The sequence below is a fragment of the Grammomys surdaster genome, unplaced genomic scaffold, assembly GCF_004785775.1.
Source record: "Grammomys surdaster isolate TR1022 unplaced genomic scaffold, NIH_TR_1.0 99, whole genome shotgun sequence".
Classification (NCBI taxonomy): domain Eukaryota; kingdom Metazoa; phylum Chordata; class Mammalia; order Rodentia; family Muridae; genus Grammomys; species Grammomys surdaster.
This window is the reverse complement of record NW_021604578.1, coordinates 4,822,874-4,827,630: the sequence shown is the minus strand read 5'-3', so window position 1 is coordinate 4,827,630 and position 4,757 is coordinate 4,822,874. Positions and strand designations below refer to the sequence as shown.

At 41.0% G+C, this 4,757-nt stretch overlaps 1 long non-coding RNA gene across 1 annotated transcript; it reads left to right on the top strand.

Annotated features, from left to right (window-relative positions):
- The first annotated feature begins 395 nt into the window (after positions 1-395).
- Positions 396-4,228, top strand: LOC114636066. Its single transcript, XR_003713567.1, has 2 exons — positions 396-500; positions 3,756-4,228. It is a non-coding gene; the product is annotated as an uncharacterized LOC114636066 (long non-coding RNA).
- The last annotated feature ends 529 nt before the right edge of the window (positions 4,229-4,757 follow it).

The window sequence follows — 4,757 nt, the reverse complement described above, 5'->3', positions numbered from 1 at the left end:
CTTGTACCCTCTGCGTCAACAGCCTGAAGAAGCTGATATTTAAGGGTAAAGCCTATGGTATCCTGAGAGGTTATCCATCTTATTTACTAAAAACTTCTTTAATCTACCCACACTGCCAACACTCCAGGATGGATTTATTGAAAAAAATATTTAATAATTGTTACAACACAAGGCACTGGCCTAAAAGAATGGAAACAAACAGGTGACTATTTGGAACCTAGAGTGTCATTGTCTCTGGTGTGGACTCTGTAAGGGCCTCCTGGATCCTCTACAGATAGAGTGATCTTTGCCATGGGTAAATACCATTTGGTTAATGATCAGGTTGTCTCACTGCTGATTAGTTGTCAAGCTACCCAATAGCGAGGGCAGGAAGTAGGGGGTGGAACTTCCGGGCAGAGAGAGTGACGCAGGGAGAAGAAAGGGGAAGCGAGAGAATCCCGAAAAGAAACAGGGAATAGACGTAAAGCACAGAAGCAGAGAGGTATAGAGCTAGCCACATGGTGAGTCAAAAGCCACATAATGGGGTTAAGTTTAAGCAGTGTCTGGGAGACTGCTCCAGTAAAAGGCCTAAGCTTTAAACTGTAATAGAAGTCGCATGCCATTATTTATACATCAGGAGGGTTGGAGAAAGTCCCGCAGTAGGTTACACTTCGTTCTCGATACTTAAAAACTTCCCATGATTCCCATAAGATAAAGAACATCGTGGTTATGGTCTTTAAATCCTCTAATATCCCTTATCTGCCTCTGATACAGTGGATACATTTCCTGTACGAAGATACTAACCTCCATGAGGGGAGAGAGTACAGTCCCTCCCCTATTCATGTTCTTGATAACAATTTAATGTAGTATGTGACACAGACCGAGAATTTATTAAAGGATCTTTGAATGCATACATTCATAAGAGAGCAATCCAAACTTTCCCCACGTATATCTTCCTATCTGGTCCACGACTTTTGTTGTAAAATACATGTGAATGTGTGTTTAGTAAACGGTTTTATAGAAGTTATCTGACATTTCTTATACCAGTTGCAAGGCAACTGTGTTCTCCTGGTGGGGGTGGTGGCAGACACCTGGGAGTTCTTCCAGGTTACCCTCGTCACTTCACTGTCAGCACGAACCTACTGATGTGGTACTCTCTCTTCTATTTCCCAACTGACTGTTCTCACTGTGTCCTCGGTAACTTCCCGCCGTTGGCAGAGGATCATTTTTACATGTTGTTGTTTCCAATTGGTTCCCTGTTTTCATTCGTCCTATCCCCAAGCTCATTTTCTGGGGATCTGCCCAGAAACCCAAACTTAGCTATGTCACTATTTCCTGAAGATTCTTGAAGGGTCAGCTTTTAGTTTAACGCAGAAAAAAACCTGTTGTCTTTTGAGGCCTACCTACTCTTTGATCAATGTAAGGGATATTTATTGAGTACCTACTGTGTTCTAGAGGATCTACGGATGGGAAATAAGAAAATATTTTCTTATTCTTTATTAGTTTTTTCCTGTGTGTACTGGGGACTAAGTACAGCCTTGTATGCTAGGCAAGGGTTCTGTGACTGAGCCATGATTCCTATTCTTAATTGAAAATATTGTCAAGGTCGGTGGTGGCGCACGCCTTTGATCCCAGCACTTGGGAGGCAGAAGCAGGCAGATTTCTGAGTTCAAGGCCAGCCTGGTCTACAGAGTGAGTTCCAGGACAGCCAGGGCTACACAGAGAAACCAAAAAAAAAAAAAAAAAAAAAAAAAAAAAAAGAAAATATTGTCAAATGGTGCACTCTTGGGTAAGACATACATAACTAATATCTATATATGGCTCCATCTTCCTTCCTTCCTTTCTTTTATTTTACTTATGCCATAATGTGATCTCCCTTTTATTTCTCAGTTCTACTGAAGTCTGTCTTAAAAGATCATTTTGCAACAATTAGAGAACTATTTTTTTCTTTTAGAATATTGATTGCTTCAATGTCTATTTTATCAGTGAATTTTGATGTTTTACACTTTCACACATGCACACTATGTCTTTTGGTCTGTCTCCTCACTCCTACTCCCTTATCTCCTTCCTACCTTCACTAGATTCTTCCCCTAGTCTCTCTCCTGTTAGCTAACGTTGGCTTAGTTTAGTGTCCCGCAGGGTTTAATCAAGCTAGTTCTTGCTATCCTGAACTTAGAACTGATCATCAGAGCTTGTGGGTTCACTAGCGGGTGGTACACAACTCGATAGCGTGCCTCTTCTTGCCCCAGGATCTGTTAGTCACTCTCAGATCAGCGGTGTGTGGTAGAGCCCTGTGGGTCCTTTCCCCTCCTGTAGCTGTCTCTAGGAGGACCTGGCTTTTTTGAACTCAGTACCAGAATGCACAGCTGCTATGAGTTCATGGTCTCCATGTCTGACTTAGAGGATGGCATTTCACTCTCCCTCCTCACCCCAAGGCTCTTAAGCTATCCCTGACTTCCACCATCAAGACCTAGTTTTCTCATGGTACTAATCAATTAGTATATGCATCTAATAACTTCCTTCCCTAAGAAGGATGGGCTGTTCTTTTACTGAGCTCTGTTTGTTTGTATTTCCCCCAAATAAGCTGTATCCTCTGTGTGATATACTGTTTTGTCTTGATCATCATTGCTTTGGAGAAAAGAGAGCTACAGGTTAAAGGATGAACAGGCACTGGGCAAATGCTTTTCAGTTGGGAAAATATTCCCTGAGGATATGTGACCCGAGAATATATCATTTAGGTTATATACATTTTGTAACAGGGTTTAAGGAATTGACATTTATTATTAATCTTGTTGATATGTTCTAAAAGTTGATATACTACAAAATATGGAGCCAGATCGGATGGCACACATGTTTAATCTCAGCATATGGGAGAGCGATGGGTAAGTCTATGAATTTGAAGCTAGCCTGGTCTACAGAGTGAGTTCCAGACCAGCAGGGAAACACAGTGAGACCATGTCTTAAAAATAAACAAGTAAATAAAAAACAGCTTCTATTTCATTAGGTGATCTGTATTTAGACGGAATCCAATTGCAATCCTGACCTTTTAAAAAGTATATTAACTATGGTAGAAAATTAACTTGTATATGTGGAATGATATACACACAATTGTGACAAACCTCAGTAGTAAAAATTCGTCTTATGGCCATTTCCTACTTTGATTTATGGTGGAATTTGGCATGGTTTAGAATGTCAAGTGCTGATATTATCCCCCCTAGAATGTACCAGATTTTTTTTTCTGTTGACGCAGATAGCTATTTTAGCAATCCATTTTCAGGTGGGATCTCCCAGGCATCACTTTTTCCTCAGGACACCTATTTTTATTTCTGTCTCTTGGTTATCCTCAGACACAAAGTCAACATGAATTACTTCCTGTGACAGCAAATCTTGTTTCAAGCTCTCTCGGGCATGCAGATTCCAGTGGGGGGTTGTCTGAGATGGGAACACTGGGGAGTGGGGGTCTGGTTTTGTCAATGCTCAAATATTTATTAATCATTTGCTCTGTGTCCAGGTCCCTAGAAAGGTACAGTCATTTCTGTTCTATTTGCCAGTGTATTTTCAAGGCTAAGCACATGCCTTGTGAATATTTTTATTTGTGTGTGTGTGTGTGTGTATGTGTGTGTGTGTGTGTCCCCGAATGTGCAGGCACGGGTGTGGGCATGTGTGTGTTCAGGCATGCACGCAGTTGGGAGACCCTGTGTATGGAGGCCAGAGGTAGCTGTCTGCTGTCGTCCAGAGGTGGATGTCTACTGTCTTCTCTCTTGTCTTCCCTTTAGATTTGAGACACAGTCTTCACTGAACTTGGAGTTCATTGACTCAACCATACTGCCTGGCCAACGAGCTCCAGAGGTTTGTCTGTCTCTGCTCATCTAACAACGTGGTAAAAGATGTACACAGAGTCTGGCTTTTGCATTGGTGCTGAAGTTTTGGACTCTGGTCCTCATGCTTCTGTGGCAGTCACTTTAATGACTGAGCCATCTGTGCAGCCTGTTAAGAGTGTTTTTGAACGAACAAGTCACTGGAAGATGTGGAGCCTAGCTAAGGAAGGGGAAACATGGTTGGAGAAGCTGGTAGCGAATGAGCCTTCAGTGATGTTCCTGCTATGTTCCAGGCCCTGTGTTCACACTATCCATGTGTTATCAATTGTACATGAACATTTTGAGATAGCTAAGGTTATTTTATTTTCCATGATGCCTTTGTTTTCCTAGTTGCAGAGCCAAGGAATAAAACAGGAATTATACAAACAGTATCATTGTGTTCCTAATTATGTACTTTGATTTCTTTTTAGTAATTAAATTTGTTCTTTGACAATTTCACACATGTACATAATGCACATTGACCACTTCTCATAGGTTCTCTCATCCCCGTGTATCCCTTCTTTACAAATTACTTTCTTACATTCTTGTCTATTTTTTATTTTTTATTTTATTTTATATTTTGTGACCCATTGAGTTTAACCAGTCATTTGTGTAACCATGGATTTGGAGCTCTCTGTTGGAGATTTGTGGGATCAGCTGAAGGTAAAATGTGCCTCTCCCCAAATCTATCAATAGATAATAGTTCAGCAGTTAGGAGAAAGGACTCATGAGCCCCCTCTCTCTTCCATGACTGATTGTTGACAGTGCTTGTGGCAATTGTGAATTCAGGACTTCAGTATGTGTTGGTTAGGGTTTTTATTGTGATAAAACAGCATGCCAAAGAAACAAACAAGCAAACTTTTGGGAGGAAAGACTTTATTTTGCTTATATTTCCAGGTAACAGTCCATCACTGAGGGATC